The following is a 27,526-nucleotide window of genomic DNA, read 5'->3' on the forward strand; positions in this document are numbered from 1 at the left end:
TTCAACCACAAAAATCTATTGTGCGCATAGTTCAGCTAGATCGATCGCAAGTTGAAGTGATCGGCGAATTAAATTAGGTTACCATAAGGCTGTCATCCAATCCAAAGGTATGTCAAGTTATCGACATTTTAGTTGTTGATATTCCAGAATTTTATGGCTTAATTCTTAGCAGAGATTGGTCAGAAAAACTTCATGGATACTTTGCAACTGACTGGTCGCACATGTGGCTCCCTTACAATGGTAAACCAAATCAGATAAAAGTTGAGCGAGAAAGACATCAGAAATACATAGTAACAGAACTGGAAGGAGAGAATGAACCAGTAGCATACAGCAATAACATCATTGGCAACTACTCAGTAGATTCTTTCTTAGGAAATTTTAATGCTCATACTTCACCTTACTTAGAACATTCTGTTTTATCTCAAGTAGAAAATTTCTCTCAAATAGATAGTTCTAAATGTATTAATTTTATAGATAGTCCTGTAAATAAATCTTTATTTTGGAAGTTATTTTTTGACGGTTCTAAGTCTAACGAAGGAGCAAGAGTAGGATGCATGTTAATCAGTCCAGAGGGAAACAAAACTATGCTAACTTGTGGACTTGAATTCGATTGCACCAATAATACCGCAGAATACGAGGCTTTAGTCCAAGGATTATACAAAGCAATCGGATAAGACATCAAATATCTTCAAGTTTTCGGAGATTCTGAAATTGCAATCAGACAAGTACGCAACACTATACATTGTTTATCAGGTCATCTAAAGCATTACCAATCTTTAGTTCAAGATCTAACTGAACACTTTATAGCATTTAATATTTCATCAATTCCCAGACTCCAGAAAGCTAGTGTAGACCTCCTAGCTAACGTAGCTTCCAAGCTCATTCCTTCAGAAGACTATAGCCCTAATCGATTTTCAATGGAATTAATCTTTAGACCCTCAATTCCCGATAACATTACCAATTGGAGGATTTTTAACAACGATCCTGATATTGTGAGCTTTCTCACATCTGAAGGATCTTACACCAATCAGATAATTGATGAGGACCAACATGACAAAAAATTGCAACAAGATAGCGCTAATAATGCTATACCAAAATCAGTAGTCAAGTTAGAAGACCTTTATGATTTGAAAGATCGATTCAAAAGATCTACCAATTTGTTGAGGCCCCGAAAATCGGGTCGACAACAAGGGGGATACCCGCCCGGTCCGGACCTTGGTTGGCAGCTCCTTATCCGTTTGGTATAGCGGGTCCGACTGGGGATAATGGGACCAATTTCCCAATCTAAGGGTGTGTGTGTGTGCAGAGTTGGATGATGCTGATCTAAGGGTTCTAATCTAAGCTACTTTAATCTAATTCTATGCTATTGTAATCTAATGAAAACAGCACATCTAATCTATGCTAACCCGGGATGTATTTCTTCTATTATGCGATCTAAAGAGATTTCAAATAATAACTGGTAATAAAGATCATTCAGCTATCATAAGAATGGAAATCAATTAAGATGAACCACTTTGCATAAAAAGTTAGGCAAAACAGTTGTGAACAGCATATCGCATAATAAGTTATTCATATATCAAACATAAATAAATGGCTCCACGTACAAAAGTGCCAAATGGTAACTCAAACATTCATGTAATAACATATAAACAACTAAAAATTGTATATTACTTTAAGAATATAAGCAGAAATGGTCAAGAGATAAAATTACCATTTATGACTGGTCCTACTCATAAGCTTCAAGCAACAATGATTTATCTCTCCTTGTTCTAATATCTACCAAGAGTACAGAAGTGCAACATCAGTGGCAGATATCAAATGCAAACATCAATAAACCTTGATCCATTCATTCATCAAAACCTCCTCTAAGGGTGCACAAGTGCATGTTATGAGGACAAGTTTTTGACAAATTTCTGGACCCTTCTCTAAATGCATGAGAAGGGTTTAAATACTGCTAACTAAATAACTTAATTACATAAATTTAGGATACAGTTTAAATGACCGCCCTTTATCTAAGCAAACTTATTTCTAAAAATTGAATCTAATTCCTAACTATTTCTGCATTTGCTCCTTAATGTTGCGAGCATGCAACATTTGCCTGGGAAGAGTCAGCTGGTTGTTTTCTGCTTTTGATTGGGCTACGCAAATAGAAATGGCAAGTGCTGGCACCACTTTTTAGTAAACTAGAAGATATGTTTGGTAATCATCCTCTGGCTGGGTGAATTTACTGCGTATATACTTGGTAACAACCCAAATTTCTCTCAAATTGCTTCTGCTTTTGCTATCTCGGTTTCCGAACTCGTGGATGACTAAGCAAATTAGGGACTTTGCTTTCTGAACAATTTTCTTAGCGATGCGCGATTAGCGCCTTTCTGAACAATTTTCTTAGCGATGCGCGATTAGCGCTAAGCGCTAATCGCGCATCGAAAACTGCCTCCGTTCTTTGATCCGGGCCTTTCTGGTGCGTTTTCTGTCTTTAGCGCTTTTTCCTTTACCGGGCATAAGCTTCAGAATTTCGTAAACATGCTACTTTTGTGATCTTTTGACCTTGAGTGTCGAATCGCCTATTGCTATCAGCATCTATTCAGTAATACTCTGAAATCTGCATTTCTGTTGCATGCGGTATCCGTTTATGAGGACATCTCTTCTCTGTTCTCCGAGCATTGACGCTTTCCCTTTTTCCTTAGATGTTTCCTGCACATTGCTTCATGTTGTTTCCTGTTTTTCATTCCTGCAGTTCACGCAAAGGAAAAGAGTAATGATAATAAATTTTGACACGAAAGCTCTAAGCTCTACGAATGTATAAAATCATGACACCCATAGTGAACTGACTCTTCGAAAAACACAAAACTGTCCTTCATGAATACTTTGGCGTACATTCATTAATTTCCTTTAAGGCGCGTGCCCAATTTTTGGTTTAGGGACAGCTTTTCTTGAATGTTGAGCCGAGGAAAATTTGCGATGGGTGATTTCTGCGACTCGCATCGCAGCATCGCGGATCGCATTATCAAGATGTGTCATCGCAGAGTTTCCTGATCAGTTTATCACAGAATCGCGTTATCGCGTTGTCGCAAGATCGCAGCATCGCGTTTATCGCAAGATCGCAGCATCGCGTTTATCGCAAGATCGCAGCATCGCGTTTATCGCAAGATCGCAGATCGCGTTTATCGCAAGATCGCAGATCGCAGATCGTTGCAATTTGTTAAGTTATTGTGTGTTGTTTATGCGATGTTGTGATATGCGATGTCGCATATCGGCCATCAGAGATTTCTTTCATTTATGGGCGCTTCTTAATGTATGTGATGCGATGAATTTCGCGTCGCTTCTTCGCAGTTTTTTTATTGTGCTCATAAAGAAATGTTTTACTCTTCTCCGTGCGATGTATTTTTAAGGAGTATAATACAAAAAAAAATTATAAATTTTTTTGAATTTTTTACTAAGGGTCCCCACTTGTTTAGTGTTATTGCTAATACTAAAGAAGGAGGGGGGTTGTTGGTGGCCACAACAATGGCGATTCACTTGGAAGAACCAGTTATCTCTGCTTTTCTATTGAATTTTTTAAACTTCCAAAACGGAAAAATTTTCATAAATCTAAACTTTGTTATGGACAGATAGAGTACATTATGCCTTATTCTATCAATGATATTTTGTTTCAACCTCTTTCTATTCTAATTGTTTGCTTCCTCAGGCTTGTCCTTGTATTTATATCAGCCATTACTTGGGCTTGTAAAGATAAAATAAAGTCTTCTATGTGTGCTAGCTTTAAAATATGCTCGTTTGTCGTAGGTAGAGCCTCTGCTGCCAGCAGGCGTCCATAGCCTCGACAGAGTTACCTGTTACCCAGCAATGATCCTTTATCCTGCTTAAGGTTATCTACAACCTTCAAAGAAAAATCCACATTGACACTTTTTCTTTTTTTATTCTTAAAGAACAATGTCTTGGTTTGGTAGCCAAATTATGACAAAGTCATTCACTTGATTTACACTTTTGCTGAACAAGCTGGCTTGTGATGAGACCCCTTGTCTTTTGATTTCAACAATCTTGAGTCATTGCCCTGTTTTGATGGACAGTGTTTGGCAAAGTCAGCAAAGTTATAATATCTGTGATCATGATAAGCCGGCTCGTGATGAGACCTCTTATTCTTTGAGATATAGTGTTTCTTGGATTGTCCCTCTGAATGCTGTGATTTTCTTTAACAGGGAGGAAATCATTGTTTTCCTTAAGAAAGATCTGGACGACAATAATAGAGTTTGAAAACAACAGTTTTACAGAGAATCTTTATTTTGTTATTGATACCTTTCATTGTGTTGATATAAAACAATTTCTTCGCTAAAGGTTTCTTTCATCAAATTTTTTGAAGTTGAAACTAGTATCATATCTAGGCTAAAGTTTTTAATTGTATCTGTCAATAATAAAGATCAGATTTTCAAAAAATTTCTATTCATACAAGCGAAAAGCTCAAAATTTGAAAGAGAATTGGTGTCTTTTCGTGAATACCGGTAGTAACCATTTACAACTGGTTTTATTATGAAAAAGAAAAGAAAAATAAAGCTATTCTACAAAATAGAAGAATAATCTTCTATGGAAAATATATTTTAAGGATTTGTCCATTAACAGGCAAAGAATCCCTTTTACCTGCTAAATCCTGTAAGACAAACGTTGATGGACCTATGACTTCAACAATCTGAAAAGGACCAAGCCACATCTTTTGAAATTTTGTATGTTTGCCCTTTTCTTCATGAGCCTTATCCCATTTTAAAACTAAATCTCCCATCTGAAAAAAAATTCTGATCATTATGTTTGAATCAAAAGAGGATTTTATTAGTGCTTGATGATGAGCATGGGTTTTCTTAGCTTGTTCTCGTTGCTCTTCTAATTTAATTATTTCCATTTGTCTTAGTTGTATGGAGGAAGTAGGTGCTTCATCAATGTATTGTATTAAAAACAAAGAGAGAATGACTAAGTGAGTTGGAAGAACCATTTCTTTCCCATAAACTAAATTAAAGGGGGAAGTGTCGATCGAAGCTTTTTTCGTTATTCTATCTGCCCATAAATCATTTACCAAAGCTTTATGCCAATTATTTTGGTTCTGGTCAACTGTTCTTTTAATAATCCTGATTAGGTTTTTATTTGTTGACTCAGCTAACCCATTACCTTGCGGATAGTAATTGGCCGAATATTTTAGTTTGAACCCTCTTTTAAGTGCAAACTCAGTCATTGCATTTCCAGAAAAGTATGATGCATTATCAAACATTAAAGTCGTTGGCAATCCAAACCTAGTGATTATAAATTGATCTATGAATTCGATAATATTTTTAGAATTAGCCGTCTTGAGAGGAACTGCTTCTACCCATTTAGTAAAATAATCTGTTGCCGTGAGGATGTATCTATGCTGCTTAGAAGAGTGAGGAACGATCTCACCTATTATGTCCAAGCCCCACTGACTGAATGGTTGCTCGATGTTTACCGGTTGTAGTGGCAGGGACGACTTCTTTTGTCTTCCAGCAGTAGTTTGGCAGACTTGACATTTCCTCACGTAACTGTGTGAATCTTTGAACAGCGTAGGCCAGTAATATCCTGCACGTAAAATTTTATGTGCAGTAGCATCTCCAGCATAGTGTCCGCCTGCTGGTCCATCATGGAGTTCCTGCAAAACTTTTTCAGCTTCAGTTTTTTCAAGACATCTAAGAAAAACAGAATCATAATTCTTTCTAAAAAGAATATCATTTATGAGCTGATATTGTTTAGCTTTCAATCTCAGAGCTCTTTTCTTAGTGTGATCCAGGTGTGATGGAGCATACCCGTTCTTAAGATAATAAATGATATCAGCATACAATGATTCTGCATCGTTTAGGCTTACCTCATACATTTGTATCTCTTCGGATGAAATTTCAGAGATTTGCGATGCTCCAGCCAACATTTTGCAGAAGCCTTGACCTCTTACAATGTTTGCTGGTTTGATCTCAAGGTCGTATTCCTGTAAAGCGGTGATCCAATTTGCTATTTTCTCGCCCATATCCTTCTGTGCTAGAAGATTTCTTACCGCTGGAAACGGTACTATGATCTTAGTATGGGTTTTAAGTAAGAAAGGTTTGAAATATTTGACCGCTTTGAAAACAGCATAGGCCTGTTTTTCCATGTCTGAATAATTGAGTTCAGCACCTTGTAAATTTGAGCTAAAAAACGCAATTGGAGCTTCCGCTTTTTCTTGATTTGCTTGAGTTAGAATCACAGCATATGATTTCTCTGAGGCAAATGTGTATAAAACAAAAGATTCTGAAAAATTTGGGGTTGCTAAAGATGGAGCATTAATAATAGCTTGTTTGATCAGGTTGAATGCTTCATGTTCATCTTGACCCCATTTGAAATTTGAATTCTTTTTAATCATGGTTTGCAAAGGAGACACAATTCGTGAAAAATCTGGGACAAATCTCTTTACAAAATTGATTTAGAGATATTTTAGAGATTTCTTTGATTCTATCAGGATCAATGTGAATACCGGATTTTGACACTATGAATCCTAGAAGTTTTCCTTCACTTAATGCGAAAAAATATTTCTTTGGGTTAAGTGAAATCCCATACCTTAAACATCGTTGAAAAATTTGTTTTAAATCTTTGAGATGGTTGCTTCGCTTCTCGGAGTACACTGTTATATCATCCAAATAAATTACTACAGATTTATTGACTAAACCCTTAAATGCGATGTCCATGGCTCTTTGAAATGTAGCGCCGGCATTAATCAAACCAAATGGCATCTTCCGATATGCATATGTGCCCCATTTAGTTCTGAATGTGGTTTTCAACTCATCATCGGGATGCACCAGCACTTGATTATATCCTGAAAATCCGTCCAAGAAAGACATCAGTTCTAAGCCTGCTACTGCCTGTAATATCTATTCCATAGGTGGAAGAGGAAAATTGTCTTTTTGACAGGCTTTGTTAAGATTCCGAAAATCGATACAGATTCTAATATCTCCGTTTTTCTTTCTAACGGGTACCATATTGGAGACCCATTTGGAATGTCTGACGGGGAAAATTATTCTGGCTTTTAATAACTTATTTAGCTCAGTTTTTATCTGATTTTCTAAATTGGGGTGGATCTTTCTCAGTTTCTGTTGGACAGGTTTTTCGTTATCAATCATAGGAATAGTATGCTGAATGATAGAAGTGTCGTACGTCTTCAGCTCATCGTAATTCTAGGCAAAAACATTTTTATATTGTCTCAAAAGACGAATATACGCTAGTTTTTCTTCAGGGACTAGGCCGATGCCTAGATTAACGTTTTGTGGTTCATCATCGGTTCCTAGGTTTACTAATTCGTAATTCATAGTTGGACTGTAGAGCTTTGAATTGGTAGACCTTTTAAACCGATTTTTCAAATCGTATAAGTCTTCTAACTTAACCACCGATTTAGGTATAGCATTATCAGTGCTATTTTGTTGTATTTGTCGATCGTGATGGTCTTCGTCAATTATCTGATTGGAGTAGGATCCTTCAGAAGTGAGGAAATTTACAATATCAGGATCGTCATTGAATACTCTCCAATTTGTAATGTTGTCAGGGATGGATGGTCTAAAGATTAATTCTATTGAGAATCTATCTGGACTAAAATCTTCGGAGGGAATAAGCCTAGAGGCTACGTTAGCCAAAAGGTCTACGCTTGCGTTTTGGAGTCTCAGGATTGAAGAAATATTAAATGCTATGAAATGCTCAGTCAAATCTTGTACTAAAGATTGATAGTGTTTTAAATGACCTCATAGGCAATGTATAGTGTTACGTACCTGTTTGACGATATCTCAAAGTCTCCGAAGACTTGAAGATACTTGACGTTTAACCCGATTGCTTTGTATAGGCCTTGCACCAAGGCCTCATATTCTATTGTATTGTTTGTGCAATTGAATTCGAGTCTGCACGTAAGCATGGTCTTGTTTCCTTATGGACTAATCAGAACGCATCCTGCTCCTGCTCCTTCGTTAGATTTAGAGCCATCGAAATATAATTTCCAAAACAAAGATGTATTTACAGGTTCATCTACAAAATTAACACACTTTGAACTATCAGTTTGGGAAAACTTTTCGACTTGGGAAAAACTGAATTTTCTAAGTAAGGTGATGTGTGAGCATTGAAATTACTGAGAAAAGAATCTACCGAGTAATTGCCTATGATACTGCTGTTATACGATACTGCTTCATTTTCTCCCTCTAATTCCGTTACTATGTACTTCTGGTGTAACTCTCGTTCAACCTTTATTTGATTCGGTTTACCGTTGTAGGGTAACCACATGTGCGACCAGTCGGTTGCAAAGTATCCATGGAGTTTCTCGGACCAATCCCTGCTAAGAATTAAGCCATAGAATTCTGGGATATCAGCCACTAGAATGTCAATAACCTGACATACCTTCGGGTTAGATGACAATCTTATGGTTACTTGATTAATTTCACCAATCACTTCGACTTGAGATCGATCAAGCTGAACTATGCGCACTACGGATTTTTGTGGTTGAACATTTAACTTAGCACATATTGATCTGGGTAAAATATTTGATGAAGCACCGGAATCTACCAAACAATTGTGCACATTTTTATTGAAAATTTCATAAGTGAGAAGAAACGGGGGAGTGTGAGATCTTGATCTTCCTCCAATCAAGGCGATATCATTTGCATCAATCTTATTGATCGCATTAGTTGGAGGTCTTCCCATGTTGTGGAAAGCTTGAGAGAGTACAGCGGTAGGCAAAGGTACAATAGGCACGGCATGTAATTCTTTCATCATTATCTTCTTTTGATGCTTCAATTTTCTCAATTCATAAAGGGTAATATTAGCCCTAGTATTTTTCATGTCATCAATAATATTGTACTCCATTTCATCTGACACTATCAATGTTTTTGATGGAGTTGTTTGATCTGCTTGGATTGGGCTAGATTGAGTCGCTTTAGTGGTTGTTTTGTTTGTTGCGACTTTATCTTTTGTTGTAGGGCTTGTGCTCTTCTGCTTAGGGGTAGTTTGGGGAGGATCAAGTTGATTTCTGCTCCGTGTGCTAACCGGAAATACTTCTTGATCTTCTTCTTGTGGGAGGATGAAATCCCACATTCCTTGTAATTCCACAACTTCTTCGTCATCGGTCTGCCCTTCAGTGGCACTTTCTTCTTCTTCCTCTTCCTCAGTTTCAGCATTGGAGATGGCATTGGGTGGTTTTGCATCCGTTGAAGGACCTCTTTTAAAAGCTCTGTAGGGCTTTTTTTAAAGAAGTTTCTGCTACTTGTTTTTTTATGTCAACCATCTCATTAGACATGGTCTTTAATACTTTCTGCAATCCTTCCAAATCGAAAGGGTCTTTTGTTTGTTTCTTCTTGGAGTCTTCCTTGAAGGTGACTTTTTTAGACTTGCGTTCCTCTATCGCGGATCTCTTTTCCAGGGCTATTACGCGTTTCTCTACTGCTATCGCCTCTGTCATGTTTTCAACTAAGGTTGTTTTATTTGCTCTATCCATGAAGATTGCTATGTTTGATGGTAAAGAAGTAATATACCATTCACATCGTACTTCTTCGCTGGGTTGGGAAGCAGTGGGAATTTTTTTGAGAATTTTATTGAACCGTAAATCGAAATCTTTGATAGGTTCTTTAGCTTGGGCCTTAAGATTGGATAGGTCATTGATTAATGTTACTGTTGATCTATCATCACCAAACTTGATAAGGAATTGATTCTGGAAGATATCCCAACTTGTGATAGACCCGGAGGGTAATGAAAAATACCATGACCCGGCTGTCCCTTGCAGTGTATAGGGAAAAAGCCGAACAACAACATCTTCGTTAGTAACTCCGTTAAGATTGATAGAAAGCATGAAATTGTTTATGTGTTCTTCTGCTAGCATGCCTGCTTCTGGATTGAATTTGGGCAGCCATTTCTCAGGATGGGCCAGTATTTGACTCAAGGGCGTGGGCATTAAAACTGCCCCAGGGTTGTTCCATGGAGACTGGGCCATCGTTGAGCTGCTAGTAGAGAAAAGTGCAGAAGATGATCTCTGTGGTTGGGAAGATGAGGATACTATGATCGTAGAGGATTGAAGAGGGGTTGTGGAAGTTCCGGTAGACGGATGGATGATGGTTTGGAATGGAGGTGTGGGTGGTTGACTTCGCGGTGAGGTAGTTGAAATGGGCGATGTAGACGACAGAGTCTCACTGTCAGACTCTTGTGGTGATTTCCTCGCTCTTTTCCTGGTGGGAAGAGGCAACTCAGTTGGCTGGATGCCAAATTTTTCACTCTTTAACCTGGTTAGGGGATGAGCAGGATTATACTGCGAAGTCACACTGCTTTGAGATTTATCAGACCTCTAAGGAGAAATGGGAAATCCCTGAAGTTTGTGAATCAGAGATTCAACTCCAGGAGGTTTAATGGTAGATTGGTCTGAAATATCAGGGTGTGTAGCAGCGATTGATACTCGAGCGACTTCTAACTCTGGATTTAAATATATTGGAGAAGTCAGGGGAGATGATGATGGCGATTTACTCTCAGAATGGTATTTAGATTTTGATTTAGGTGCCATTCATAGTTCAGGCCCTCCTTCTAGCGCCAAATATGTTGAGGCCCTGAAAATCGGGTCGACAACAAGGGGGATACCCGCCCGGTCCGGACCTTGGTTGGAAGCTCCTTATCCATTTGGTATAGCGGGTCCGACTGGGGATAATGGGACCAGTTTCCCAATCTAAGGGTGTGTGTGTGTGCAGAGTTGGATGATGTTGATCTAAGGGTTCTAATCTAAGCTACTTTAATCTAATTCTATGCTATTGTAATCTAATGAAAACAACACATCTAATCTATGCTAACCCGGGATGTATTTCTTCTATTATGCGATCTAAAGAGATTTCAAATAATAACTGGTAATAAAGATCATTCAGCTATCATAAGAATGGAAATCAATTAAGATGAACCACTTTGCATAAAAAGTTAGGCAAAATAGTTGTGAATAGCATATCACATAATAAGTTATTCATATATCAAACATAAATAAATGGCTCCACCGTACAAAAGTGCCAAATGGTAACTCAAACATTCATGTAATAACATATAAACAACTAAAAACTGTATATTACTTTAAGAATATAAGCAGAAATGGTCAAGAGATAAAATTACCATTTATGACTGGTCCTACTCATAAGCTTCAAGCAACAATGATTTATCTCTCCTTGTTCTAATATCTACCAAGAGTACAGAAGTGCAACATCAGTAGCAGATATCAAATGCAAACATCAATAAACCTTGATCCATTCATTCATCAAAACCTCCTCTGAGGGTGCAAAAGTGCATGTTCTGAGGACAAGTTTTTGACAAATTTTTGGACCCTTCTCTAAATGCATGAGAAGGGTTTAAATACTGCTAACTAAATAACTTAATTACATAAATTTAGGATACGGTTTAAATGACCGCCCTTTATCTAAGCAAACTTATTTCTAAAAATTGAATCTAATTCCTAACTATTTCTGCATTTGCTCCTTAATGTTTCGAGCATGCAACATTTTCGTGGGAAGAGTCGGCTGGTTGTTTTCTGCTTTTGATTGGGCTACGCAAATAGAAATGGCAAGCGCTGGCACCACTTTTTAGTAAACTAGAAGATATTTTTGGGAATCATCCTCTGGCTGGGCGAATTTACTGCATATATACTTGGTAACAACCCAAATTTCTCTCAAATTGCTTTTGCTTTTGCTATCTCGGTTTCTGGACTCATGGATGACTAAGCAAATTAGGGACTTTGCTTTCTGAACAATTTTCTTAGCGATGCACGATTAGCGCTAGGCGCTAATCGCGCATCGAAAACTGCCTCCGTTCTTTGATCCGGGCCTTTCTGGTGCGTTTTCCGTCTTTAGTGCTTTTTCCTTTACCGGGCATAAGCTTCAGAATTTTGTAAACATGCTGCTTTTGTGAGCTTTTGACCTTGAGTGTCGAATCGCCTATTGATATCAGCATCTGTTCAGTAATACTCTGAAATCTGCGTTTCTGTTGCATGCGGTATCCGTTTATGAGGACATCTCTTCTCTGTTCTCCGAGCATTGATGCTTTCCCTTTTTCCTTAGATGTTTCCTGCACATTGCTTCATGTTGTTTCCTGTTTTTCATTCCTGTAGTTCACGCAAAGGAAAAGAGTAATGATAATAAATTTTGACACGAAAGCTCTAAGCTCTACGAATGTATAAAATCATGACACCCATAGTGAACTGACTCTTCGAAAAACACAAAACTGTCCTTCATGAATACTTTGGCATACATTCATTAATTTCCTTTAAGGCGCGTGCCCAATTTTTGGTTTAGGGACAGTTTTTCTTGAATGCTGAGCCAAGGAAAATTTGCGATGGGTGATTTCTGCAACTCGCATCGTAGCATCGCGGATCGCATTATCAAGATGTGTCATCGCAGAGTTTCCTGATCAGTTTATCATAGAATCGCTTTGTCGTGTTGTCGCAAGATCGCAGCATCGCGTTTATCAGAAGATCGCAGCATCGCGTTTATCGCAAGATCGCAGATCGCGTTTATCGCAAGATCGCAGATCGCGTTTATCGCAAGATCGCAGATCGCATATGGTTGCAATTTGTTAAGTTATTGTGTGTTGTTTATGCGATGATACGATATGCGATGTCGCATATTGACCATCGGAGATTTCTTTCATTTATGGGCGCTTCTTAATGTATGCGATGCGATGAATTTCGCGTCGCTTCTTCGCAGTTTTTTTATTGTGCTCATAAAGAAATGTTTTACTCTTCTCCATGCGATGTATTTTTAAGGAGTATAATACAAAAAAAAGTTATAAAATTTTTTGAATTTTTTACTAAGGGTCCCCACTTGTTTAGTGTTATTGCTAATACTAAAGAAGGAGGGGGGTTGTTGGTGGCCACAACACAATTCAAAACTGCAAAGTTCAACTTTGAACTACGAATTAGTAAATCTAGGAACTGATGCCAAACCACAGAATATCAACCTAGGCCTTGACCTAGCTCCTAAAGAAAAATTAGTGTATATTCGTCTCTTGAGACAATACAAAAGTGTCTTTGCTTGTAACTACGATGAACTCAAAACTTATGACACTTCTATCATCCAACATACTATCCCAATGCTAAACGATGAAAAACTTGTCCAGCAAAAGCTGAGAAAGATCCATCCCAATCTAGAAAACCAGATCAAATCTGAACTCAATAAGTTATTGAAAGCCAAAATCATTTTTCCCGTTCGACATTCCAAATGGGTTTCTAATATGGTTCCTGTTAGAAAGAAAAGCGGAGACATTAGAATTTGGATTGACTTTCAAAACCTTAACAAAGCTTGTCAAAAGGATAATTTTCCTTTACCTCCCATGGAGCAAATACTACAGGCAGTTGCAGGATCAGAATCAATGTCCTTCTTGGATGGATTCTCAGGATACAACCAAGTGTTGGTTCATCCCGATGATCAATTAAAAACCAAATTCAGAACCAAATGGGGCACTTACGAATATCAAAAGATGCCCTTTGTTCTGATCAACGCTAGTGCCACATTTCAGTGAACCATGGACATCGCATTCAAGGGATTAGTTAACAAATCAGTGGTAATCTACTTGGATGATATAACTGTATATTCCAAGAAACGAGGCAATCATCTTAGAGATTTAAAACAAATCTTCCAACGTTGTCAAAGGTATGGAATTTCACTTAACCCAAAAAAATCATTTTTCGCATTAAGTGAAGGAAAACTTCTTGGATTCATAGTGTCAAAATCTGGAATTCATATTGATCCTGACAGAATCAAGGAGATTTCCGAAATACCCCTACCTCACAACAAGAAAGCTATGCAATCTTTCCTTGGCTAGATTAATTTTGTAAAGAGATTTGTTCCAGATTTTTCAAGAATCGTGTCTCCTTTACAAGCAATGATTAAAAAGAACTCAAACTTCAAATGGGGCCAAGACGAATATGAGGCATTCAATCTAATCAAACAAGCAATTGTTAACGCTCCATCTTTAGCAACTCCAAATTTTTCTGATCCTTTTATTTTATATACATTTGCCTCTGATAGATCATATGTTGCGATACTCACTCAAGCAAATCAAGACAAGGCAGAAGCTCCAATTGCTTTTTTCAGTTCAAATTTACAGGGGCTGAGTTAAATTATTCAGATGTAGAGAAACAAGCTTATGCTGTTTTCAAAGCAATTAAATATTTCAGACCCTTTCTACTTAAGACCCATACAAAAATCATAGTATCGTTTCCAGCGGTAAGAAATCTCTTAGTACAGAAAGATGTGGGTGAGAAAAGAGCCAATTGGGTTACTGCCTTACAGGAATATGACGTAGAAATCAAACCAGCAAGTATTGTAAAAGGTCAAGGCTTTTGCAAAATGCTGGCTAGAGCATCGCTTATTTCCGAAATGCCATCTACAGAGATACAAATGTATGAGGTAAGCCTAAACGATGTTGAATCATTATACACTAATATTATATTTTATCTAAAGAATGGATATGCTCCTTCAAACCTCGATCATACCAAGAAAAGAGCTCTAAGGTTGAAGGCTAAACAGTATCAGCTCGTGAACGATGTTCTTTTTAGAATAAATTATGATTCTATTCTCTTTAGATGTCTTGAGAAATCTGAAGCTGAAAAAGTCTTGCAGGAACTCCACGACAGGCCAGTAGGCGGACACTATGCTGGAGACGCTACTGCACATAAAATCTTACGCGTAGGCTATTACTGGCCCACATTATTCAAAGACTCACATAACTACGCAAGGAAATGTCAAGTTTGTCAAACCGCTGCTGGGAGACAAAAGAAACCATCATTGCCGCTGCAACCGGTCAACATTGAGCAGCCTTTTGATCAACGAGGATTGGATATAATAGGTGAGATCATTCCTCGCTCCTCTAAACAGCATAGGTATATCCTTACTGCAACAGATTACTTCACTAAATGGGTAGAAGCAGTCCCTCTCAAGATGGCTAATGCCGAACACATCATCGAGTTCATAGATTAATTCATAATCACTAGGTTTAGGTTGCCTTCTGCTTTAATGTTTGATAATGCATCATATTTTTCTGGTAATGCGATGATTGAATTTGCACTCAAAAGGGGTTTCAAGCTTAAATACTCTGCCAATTATTACCCACAAGGGAATGGGTTAGCTGAATCTACAAATAAAAACTTAATCAGAATCATTAAGCGAACCATTGATCAAAATCACAAAAATTGGCACAAGTCTTTAATATATGCTTTATGGGCGGATCGAATAACGCAGAAAGCCTCCTTTGGCACTTCTCCCTTTAATTTAGTTTATGGGAAAGAAGTGGTTCTTCCAACTCATTTAGCAATTCCCTCTTCAGCCTTAGTTCAATATATTAATGAAGCACCAACTTCTTCCTTACAACTAAGGCAACTGGAAATAATTAAGTTAGAAGAAAAATGAGAACAAGCCAAAATAACTCATGCTCATCACCAAGCATTAGTAAAAGCTTCTTTTGATTCAAACATAATATCCAGAAAGGACTTTCAGATGGGGGATCTAGTTATAAAATGGGACAAGGCTCATGAGGAAAAAGGAAAACATACGAAATTTCAACGAATGTGGCTTAGCCCTTTTCAAATCACAGAAGTCATAGTCCCGTCTACTTTTATGTTACAGGATTTAACAGGAAAAAGAGAATCTTTACTTGTTAACGGACAGATCCTCAAAAAATATTTTCCATAGGAGATCATTCTTCTATCTTGTAGATTAGTTTTTTTATTTTTTTTTCATAATAAAACCAGTTGTAAATGGTTACATTCGGAATTCACGAAAAAGACACAAATTCTCTGTTAGATTTTGTTTTTTCACTTGTATAAATAGAATTCTTTTAGAAAATTGATCGTTATCACTGAAAGATACAGTTAAAGGCTCTAGGCCTAGAAATGATACTAGTTTCAACCTTGTAAATTTTGATGAAAAGCGACCTTTAGTGAGAAATTGTTTTATATCAGTCCAATGAAAGGTATCAATAACAAAACAAAGATTCTCTGTAGAAAAGCTCTTTCCAAAAACTCTACCATTGTCATCCAGAGCTATCTTAAGGAAACAATGACTTCCTCCCCACCTAGGAAATTACAACATTCAAGGAATAATCCAATGATACACTTTAACTTAAAGAGTAAGAGGTCTCATCACGAGCCAACTTATCATAATCATAGATATTATAGCTTGCTGACTTTGCCAATACTGCATACCACAACAGGGTAGTGACTCAAAGATTGTTGCAATCAAAAGACAAGGGGTCTCATCATGAGCCAGCTTGTTCAGTAAAGTTATAAATCAAGTGAATGGCACTGTCATAAATTGGCCACCAAACCAAGACATTGTTCTTTAAGGGTAGAAAAGAAAAATGAAAGCAATAAGTGCGAATATGGATTTTTCTTTGAAAATTGTATATTTCTCTAAGTGGGATACAGGATCATTGCTGGGTAACAGGTAACCCTGTCGAGGCTATAAATGCCTGCTGGTAGCAGAGGCTCTACATACGACAAAGAGCATATTTAAAATTGATTTACAGAGAAGGCTTTGTTTTTATCTTTATAAACCAAGTAGTAACTGATGTAGATACAAGGACTAGCTTGAGGGAGTAAATAATCAAAATTAAAAATAGAAGAAACGAAATATCATTGATAGGTAAAAGCATAATGTACTTTGTCTTTTTATAATAAAATTTGATTTTCTAGAAAATTTTATGTTTTGGAAGTTCAAAAAATTCAAAAGAAAAGCAGAGATAACTGGTTCTTCCAAGTGAATCGCCAATTGCTGTGGCCAGCAACAACCCCCTTCTTATTTAGTGTTATTACTAATACTAAATAAGTGGGGACCCTTAGTCAAAAAATTTAAAAATCAATTAGTGCTTGAATTTCCTTTTTCAATAAAACTTACCATCGTAAACTTTGGAGAATACCCTTGAAAAATCTAAAAAGCTGAAGTTTCATAATGAGGTAGGATAAAATCACTCCTTAAGAAATATCGCATCGCAAAAAGGATAATGGATACCTCCTTACAAACACAATTCTAAGGTTGCGAGATCAGGATACGAAACTTCATCGCATCGCATGCATCAAATATCACTTACGCTGAAAAACCTCAAACTACCGATAAGCGATGGCGCATATCACAAATCGCATTTCGTGGAAAACACATTAACGGATGATTGTCATATGCTACGCTCCAACGATATTGCGATGTTGCGATATTGCAATGTTGCGATATTGCGATATTGCGATAAAGCGATAAAGCAATATTGCGATGTTGCGATCTATGATATTGCGAAGCAAATCGCAAAATCGCTTCATCACAAATATTTTGGGCTTGTTGTTCAAAAAAGTATTTTCCATAAACCGAGACCTAGTTATGCGCTTTAATGCTAATTAATGATTTAGTTGCCAATCATTAATGAAATAGGGTTTCGTGCTTATTGAAGAGCCATTTCACGTAAGGTGGTATAATTTATATGTCTTCGACATTTAAAGCTTTCCCGTCACCTTTTCCTTATCATGATTCTCATCTCATTTGTAAACTGCAGGAACAAAGACACTACAACAAAACCAGTGATTAGCGTCCCTTTTTACTTCTTTTTTTGCATCTAGAGCCCATTTTTGGTGCTATTTGCATCCATTTATCAAATATGGTGCAAAACTTGACACAAAATTTGCATCAAGTTTTGCACCAAATCTTACACCAAGTTTAGCACCAGGTATTGCAATAGGTTTTGCACCACGTTTTGCACCAAATTTTATGCCAAGTTTTATGTCATCCTTTGCACCAGGTTTTGTTCCAGGTTTTGCATCAATTTTGGCATCTATTTTTGTTTGACATACTTTTGCATCCTCATTTGCATCCACTTTTTGCACCTACACTTGCATCAACTTTTGCATCGACTTTTGCATCCTTTTTTACATCCTTTTTTAAATCATTTTTTGCATCCATTTTTTCATCCATTTGTGCATCACTTTTGCGCCACGTTTTACATCGAGTTTTGTGTCTAGTTTTGCATATAATTTTGCATCTACTTTTGTTGCATCCACTTTTCCATCTTGTTTGGCATCCATATTTACATCCTCTTTTGCATCTATTATTGTACCCACTATTGCATCTAATATTTTTGTGCCACAATTGGCGCCTAGATTGGCACCTCCTTTTGCACCCACTTTTGATTATAATTTTGCATCCACGTTTGCATCCTCATTTGCATCTACGTTTTCATCAACTACTACATCTATTTTTGCATCCTTTTTTGTATCCAATTTTGGACCAGGATTTGCATCGGGTTTTGTGTCTCATTTTGCATCTACTTTTGCATCGACTTCTATTGCATCCACTTTTGCATACAATTTTGCATCCACTGTTACACCCATTTTAAATTTCACTTTTTGCATCCCTTTTTACATCTTCATTTGCATCATACTTTGATTCTTTTTTTTCATCTATCATTACATCCACTTTTGTTATGCCATAATTTGCACCATGTTTTGCACTCACTATTGTATGTTTTGCACTCACTATTGTATCCACGTTTGCTTCCAATTTTGCATCCATGTTCACATCCTCTTTTGCATCAAATATTGCATCTATTTTTGCATCCACTTTTGTGTCAGGTTTATGCATTGGGTTTTGCATCTCGTTTTGTATCTACTTTTGCATCTACTTCCATTGTATCCATTTTTTTCATCCAATTTTGTTTTGCCTGTTGCATCAATGTTTGCTTCCACTTTTACATCCATTTTTGCATCTTATTTTGCATATTTTTTGTCTATTGTTACATCCACTTTTGTTGCACCATATCTTGCGCCTACCATTGCAACCACATTTGCTTCCACGTTTGCATCCACATTTGCATCCTCTTTTGTGTTCAAGTTTGCATCAGATATTGTGTGTGTTTTTGCATCCCCTATTGTATCCACTTTTGTTTCATCCATTTTTGCATCTACTTTTGTGTCCGTTGTTGCATCCACATTTGTTTCACCACAGTTTGTGCCAAGTTTTACACCTACCATTGGACCCATGTTTGCTTCCACTTTTGCCTTCATGTTTGCATCCAAGTTTGCATTGACAACTGCATCTACTTTTGCATCCACTTTTGTGTTAGGTTTTTCATGTTGTTGTGCATCTACTTATGTTGTATCCACTTTTCATCCAATTTTACTTCTATTGTTGCCCCCATTTCTATGTTCGCATTTGCATCCCTTTTCCAACACTCATCATATTTTTTGCATTAATGATATTCCTTATGGCATTGACAATTATGAACAATTGATGACAATGTCAATAATATTGACAATGATGAAAATGAAGATGATGGCGATGACATGAATTGTGATTATGATGATAAAGACGATAGTGGTTACAATGACATTAATGATGATGATGGCAATGACTATGATGATGACGATGCTAATGACCTTGGCGAATCTTCCCAATTTTAGATGTTGTCATTGTCATAATCATAAGCATTATCTTTGGTGTCATCATCATCATTTTCATCTAGGTCATCATCAAAAACAATAATGGCATGAATGATGATGATAATTACAACAATGTTGATAGAAATTACATTAATGATGATGATGGGGATGATAAAAATGACAATGACGATGATAATGGTGGTGATGATGATGATCATCGATCATCTCTCAAAAATAGAGTTGTTATTTCTCTTACGTATATCAATGTGTCCTAAACAACCCTTTTCTAGCACTGATCACATTTTTTGGGTTGATGATATTTCTTACAACGTCTATAATTATAAACAATTGCAAACAATGTCCATAATGATGATGATGATGGCATGAATGGTGATTATGATGATAATGTAATGATGGCAATAACGATGACAAGGATGATGGTGATGATGATGACAATGATTATGATAATGAGAATGAACAATTACTAGTTTCACTACCATCTTTTGGATACATATTACTATCATACTTTTTAAATTTTCTGTCTCTCTTGAGGTATCTTACTATAATGGTGTTGTCAACACTAGAAAGATATCTTGTTGTAATGGTGGTTCTAATGTTAGCACTAGCAAAGTTTTTGTTAAATTTTGGTTAAAAAAAAATCGATTTATGCAATTATTTTGACAATCTATGTAAGAAAGTAAATAACATCCAATTATTTTGACTGTAGTCCCATTGATTATCATGAATTCACCAGTCTGAAGACCATCTTCCACATACATATTATTATTAAACTTTTTGCATTATATCCCTCTTATATCTTGTTGTAATGGCAGTATTAGCACTAAAAAAATATCTTGTTGTAATGGTGATGTTAGTATTAGCACTAAAAAAATCACTAAATTTTGGTAAAAAAAAGTTTATCATTTATTTATTTTTAATTTGGGAAATTTTTGTTTTTATTTTTTTTGTTTTTAATTCTATTTTTATGCAGTAATATTTTTTTTGGTTGAATTTTGGTAGTAACTAGTTTTTGGTCGAATCATATGTATTAACCATGTTCTTTATGCTACAAGTCTAATTGTTGGGACAAAATTGCTCTTTCAAATAAGTTGCAAAAGCTATTTTACATCCATTGTTGCACCCATGTTTACACCCACTTTTACATCCCTTTTTGCATCCTATTTTTCATCTTCATTTGCTTCTTTTTTTGCATCTATCATTACATCTACTTTTGTTGTGACAAAATTTGTTCCATGTTTTGCACATACTATTGTACCCACGTTTGCTTCCAATTTTGCATACATCTTCACATCCTCTTTTGCATAAAATATTTCATCTATTTTTGCATCCACTTTTGTGTTGGGTTTTGCATCTCATTTTGTATCTTATTTTGCATGTACTTCCATTTCATCCATATTTTGCATCCAATTTTGTTTCTCATGTTGCACCCGTGTTTGCATCCACTTTTACATCCCTTATAGCATCTTGTCTTGCATCTAAGTTTGCATATTTTTTTGTGTCTATTATTACATCCACCTTTTTTGTGCTATTATTTGTGCCATATCTTATGCCTATCATTGCAACCCACATTTTCTTCCACTATTGCATCCATATTTGCATCCTCTTTTGTGTCCAAGTTTGCATCAAATATTTTTTATGTTTTTTGCATCCCATTTCGAATTTACTTTTACATCCACTTTTGATTTGTCTAGTTTTGCAACTAATTTTGTGTTCACTATTGCACCCATGTTTGGCCCATGTTTACATCCCTTTTTTCATCCAAGTTTTCCTCCTTTTTGCATTCAAGTTTGTGTCCCTTTTTTTTTACATTCATTGGAGTATCCACATTTGTTTCACCACAATTCATGCTAAGTTTTATGCCTACTATTGTGCCCATGTTTTCTTCCAATTTTTCATCCATGTTTGAGTCCTATTTTGTGTTCAAGTTTGTATGAACTATTGCATCTACTTTTTCATCCACTTTTGTTCAATTTTTCTGTCTTGTTCTGCATCTACTTATGTTGTGTCCACTCTTCATCCAAATTTACGTCTATTTTTACCCCCATTTTTTTGTTTACTTTTGCATCCATTTTCCAACACACATCATATCTTTTGCATTGATTATATTTCTTATGACATTGAAAATTATGAACAACTGATGACAATGTCAATAATTATAACGATGATGATAATGAAGATGATGACGATGACATGAATTGCGATTGTTATGATAATGACAATGATGATAAAGACGATGGGAGTTACAATGACAATGATGATGATGCTAATGACCTTGGCCATTCCTCCCAATTTTTAAATGTTATCATGGTAAAAATCATAATAATTATCTTTGGCATCATCTTCCAAGTTATCATCATCTGATCATCATTATCATTATTTTCATCTTGGTCATAATCAAGAACAATAATGGCATGAATGATGATTATGATGTTCATGATGAAGATGACAAAAATTATGATAAAACTTATATTAGTTATGATGATGGGGATGATGACAATTATAATGACGATGATAATGGTAGTAATGTTGATGATCATCAATCATTTCTAAAAAATAAAGTGGTTATTTTTCTTTCATATATCATGTGTCCTAAGGTTGCTGATATTTCTTATGATACCTATAATTATGAACAATTGACGACAATATACAAAATCATGATGATGATGATGATCATGAAGAAGACATGAATGGTGATTATGATGATAATGAAATGATGACAATAATGATCACATTGATGGTGGTGATGATGGCAATAATGAAGATGATGACCCTCCCTCTAAACTAGCGAGGTACTCATAATGAGACAAAAAAGTACTCTCAAGTTGAAATATTCATATAAGAAGGGATCTAGATTGATAAGCATCAATGATGATTTACATCATCATAGCCAAAATTTTCAAAATAGGAAGGCCTTGACTAACAAGTTTATCTCTCCATTAGATCAGAGCACAATGTTGGGAGGCATAAATTTGGACACCACTGCCTTTCAAGGCACTTACCCCACCAAGATGTTTACCAGGTATGTCCTCACATGATCATTTCCTAATCCACTATCATAATATTTGACACCAGAAAATGTCAATCCTCATGACTATTCTTATCTTGGATTAATGTACTTGAATTATGGCGATTAGTCCTAGTCAATGTCCAAATTCTCAAAGAATATTGGTCCCAAATGTTTATCCAATCCACCATTATCCCTACTAGTGCCTTTACTAGGCTTACGATTGTTAATCCTAGCCATAGTACATGACACATGGATAACATGGTGTCTACCCTCACTCCCTCTCAACCAGGGAGGAAACATCCACAAGCATAAGATTTTCTCAAGAATACCCATCATTTTCATAGAGAATAACATCATTAATTTGTTTTCATCACATGACGACTTTATGATTAAGCATTCATAGATTTGTGGCAAAATATTTCCCCTTTTGTATTTGTGATGAAATACAATAAAAAAGTGAAAGCCAAAATCATTAAACATACACTATATTGATTTATCTAAGTCTAAACTCTAAGGTTGAAGTGAAAATTCATGTAAATCTTATATCTATGAGTTGTGCCAAACTTATGAAAACCTTATTCCCTAAGTCCTATATATAAGAAAATGAAAAAGAAAGAAAAATAAGGGCCAATAAATGGTAATTCATGTATTCACTCCCTCTTTGGAAAATATATGAATATATACACTCCTAGTCACACTTGATCACATGTATGTGATGGTTAAATCATGAATTCTTCTTTTCTCCTTGCATTTTCACTTCATCATTTAAGCACCTAATTGAGGATCTAAGGAATGTTTGTTTCCTAAGGCTTTCATGTCTACTCTTGGTTTACTTATGTCACACTACTGTCAATTTATGTGACAGAGTGAAATACATAAGTTTGTGGAGTTATTATAGAGGTGTATTTAGTTCGTAACCACACACACATGTATTACATCTCATTGATCCACATGTGTGGGTTGGAGACTCATTTCTTGACAACTTTAATGGAGACTACTTTGTGGCTTTAATGGTATAGCTTACAAAATATCTTGTTAAACATTTCGATTCATTCTTTCTTTTCCTCGAGACACTTATAATATTGAAGTCACTCCCAACAATCCATGGAGATGGGGGTATAAATTACTTGTGCTAGAAATAGAATTGAGAAATAGAGGTTTTCCATTTGCGATATTGGAGTCATAGACATTGGATACATGGTAGTAGTCCTCAATGTCAATTAACTAAAATTGTATTGTCATAATGCGAAAAGAGGTAAACATATTGGTAACCTTGATGTCTTAATCATTTCAAATAATAACCATTCCACCCAAGTATCTCTAAGCATCAATCACTACTACTTGGAAATTCCTCCCCCATTTTCTAATTATATGAGGTTGAACCACACTTAATATTTTTGCTTCTTATATCAACATTATTTATGGGTGCTTTGCATACCATTTTTCTTTTAGGAGTTTGTTTTCGCTTACTATTGACGCCCCTCATGTTCCAAGACTATTTTCATCAAAAATTTACATAGAAAGAAAGTATAAAGTGACTAAAAAGAAACATGTCTCAAGATTTAAGTGCTTGGACAATTCCACTTCATGACTCCTATATTTCCTTAACCTGGGATCAAATGGTGAACTTGATGGCCTTAAGGGAAATTGATCAATGAAAATCTAAAAAAGAGGTGATTTTTGACTTTATCACATACAATTTAATATACTAAAAAAAATATCCATAACAATTTCATCAATCAATGAATCATTAAAAAAAAAATCCAAAACAATTTCATCAAGCAAAGAATCATTGCATTATAAAATACAATCTATAAACATTTTGGGAAAGTTTTGCTAAAACATGCTTAAAAATCAGCATATTTAATATTAATATTTAACAATAATATGGACAATAACACATTTTGATAAATTAAATAACATATTATCAAGCCTAAAAAATGTCACTAACTGAAAACTACAAAGCATGCAACTAATGGAAGTGACCACTCAAGGCCACCACAAGACAATTAATCTATTAAGACCAAGATTAATGGGGACAAAGATCTATAAAGGACAAAGGAAAACCTATTTTAACTTTATTGTTTTATTAGCCTGCTTCAAGATGAACATTTCAAGATATCATGAAGAACATAATTAGTTTTATTGCATTAAGAAAACCCAAGCACATTCTATAACTTAGCAAGAAAGAGATGTATAACACCCATCTCAGCAACACGACACATGACATTAAGTTACTTTACTATATATAATTTAAACTCCTATCATAAAATCACAAATTTAGCATGAATGGAATGTTTAAAATCCATTTTTATAAAAACAAAATATAATTTTTCTTATAGAAAAATATACCAAAAACTAAATGTATTTTTCTAGAAAAAAAAAAATACTAAAACTAAATATATATTTTAAAAAAAACTAAAACATAAGCAAACTAGAATTTGAATTTGACATTCTTGGTCACTTTCGGAAACATATGGTGGAATGTAATCTCTTTATCCTCATCTTTAGCTTTTTCCTAAAAAATAAAAGCATACAAAAGTGGGAAAGAGCCATAAAGCATGGGGAAGCTTTTTCCTAGGCACAAAAGCATCTAAAAAGTGGAAAATTCCTTTTTTATATGAGGAAACATTATTCACCCAAAAGATTTTTCCCAAATTGAACTAATGAGGAATTTTGGAAATCTTCATAGCCTCCACTTTCCTATATATTAGAGGCTTGGCCATTGAAAAAATGATGGGAATTTTGTATTGTCACGCTCTTGAGATCTGTCTTGAGAGGGAGAGTTTTGGAGCTATGAGTTGGGGGAGGTGATGTTACAACTATATCTGATTGTTGTAACTTTCCTCCAACTCCTTTATTCATATAGATCAATTTTTCTTCCTTCCATATGTTTCTATTCATTCTTTACTTCTTCTATTTAACTATTGTATGCATGGGTTTTTGGTTTATATTTATTTATTCAATAATATTTATATGTTTTTTATAGTTTTGATTATTAAGATATTATGTTGTGAAGGTTGCTTTATTCTCTCTCTTATGTGTAGGACCAAGCTTTGGAGCTAGCTAGGAGCGCTTCTTGGCTATACGAAAAACTCCAAGAAGACCTGCATGCGAGGACTCACAAGAATTCATTCTCTTTTTCTTAATCTATACTCTACATCTTGATCTACTAAGAATCCGAAGCCTTAGAACAACCTTTCTCTTAATTGGTTTGTCCTAGGTTTCTGAGATAAACTGAGAGGGTTCTGTTTTCATCTAACCATGCATTAAATCCTACAGCAAAATGATATTTAGAAAATTTAATATATTTCACTATGTAAATGAACTTAGTAAAATGAACCCATAGAGGTGGTCATAAATGGAAATAAAAGTAAAACTCTAAATAAGAAGCCAAAAGTGGATTTAACCATGGATGAAAAATTGGGAGTAGAATTGGATGTTAAACTAGCCATCAAAACAATATGCAAACAATGACACAAAAAGGTTTTTAAAGTAAAATTAAAAAAGGGTGCAACACTAGACACAAAGAAGGGAACAAAATAGGGCATATGAAAGGATACCGAATTGGGTGCAAACAAGGATGCAAAAATGGACACCAAAATGAGGATGCAAAGAATGGTGTAAAATTAGGATGCAAAAAGGATGTAAGAAAAGACACAAAACAAGATGCAAAATGGGACTAAAAAATGGTGAAACCAAGGATGTCAAAGATGATGCATAACTAGATGAAAATTCCAACTAAAATCTAGGTGCAAAATGAGATGCAAATGTGGACACAAAATGTGGCAGAAAAAAGGATGCAAATTTGGAAGCCAAAAAGGATGAAAAACTAGATACCAAAAAGGATGCAAATTTGGACATAAAAAATGGTGCAAAATTGGACACAAAAGAAGAAAAAATGGTGCAAAAATGGACATAAAAATGGCTCAATTTTGGATGCAAATTGAGATGCAACATTGGATGTAAAATGATGCAACAAATCATTCAAAACTTGGTGCAAAAACAAATGCAAAAGTAGACGAAAAAATGGCTCAAAAGTGAACGTAACAATAGACACAAATTGGGATGCAAAGGTGGATGCAATATATGGTTCAACATAGGATGCAAATTTAGATGCTCAAAAGGATGAAAAATTGGATGCAAGAAATGGTGTTAAAAATTATGCTAAATTGGATGCAACAAATGATGCAAAATTAAATACAAAATATGGTGCAAAATAGGATGCAAAAAAGGGAGATAAATAAAATGCAAAAGTGGATGCAAAAAATGGTGCAAAAATGCATGCGAAATTTGGGACTAAATCAGATTCAACATATGGTGCAAAATTGGATGGAAAAGATGGTGTAAAAAAAGGCAGAAAAATTGGCACAAAAATAGATGTAAAAATAAGTACAAAATTAGAAGCAAAAGATGGCATAAGACCAGATGCAAAAATTGGCACAAATTGGATGTAAAAAAAGTCGCTAAATAAGATGTCAAAGATGGTGTAAAAATCGATGCAAATTATGACACAAAAATAGAAGCAAAGAATTCCACAAAAGAGGAAGCAAAAAATGATGCAAAAATAGATGCAAAAAAAGGCACAAAACTAGAAGCAAAACCTGTTGTAAAACCAAATGAAAATCTTGGTGCAAAATATGATGCAGAAAATGATGGAAAATTTGGCGTAAAAAAGATGCAAAATTTGGTGCAAAAAAGGACGCTTTAAAAATTGTACAATAGAGCCAGATTTAGCGCCAGGTTGCTCATCCCAATTGAGAAAAAAATGCACTAGAATCTGGTGCTAAATCTGGCGCAAATTGCCTGTTTTGTTGTAGTGAGAACAGAGAATTATACAAAGCAGTATTCAGGATACTATGGGAAAGAAAGGCAAAGCTCCGAGTTCTGAAAACCAAGAAATGACGCCCTTGTATACAGACACCACCTGTAACAGAGACGCTGGTATTACTACTTGGGAAGGCATGTATAGTCTACTTGAGGAAGAGAATCCCAAAATAATGGAGGTTATAGCTACTGCAGGCTCACATGGGCCTTCTGAGGCATCTATTACAGAGCTAGCTTGCTCATTCTTA

This window comes from Pinus tabuliformis, chromosome 1_1 (assembly GCF_031772625.1).
Source record: "Pinus tabuliformis cultivar Carrire ecotype Pingquan chromosome 1_1, CPIR1, whole genome shotgun sequence".
Taxonomy (NCBI): domain Eukaryota; kingdom Viridiplantae; phylum Streptophyta; class Pinopsida; order Pinales; family Pinaceae; genus Pinus; species Pinus tabuliformis.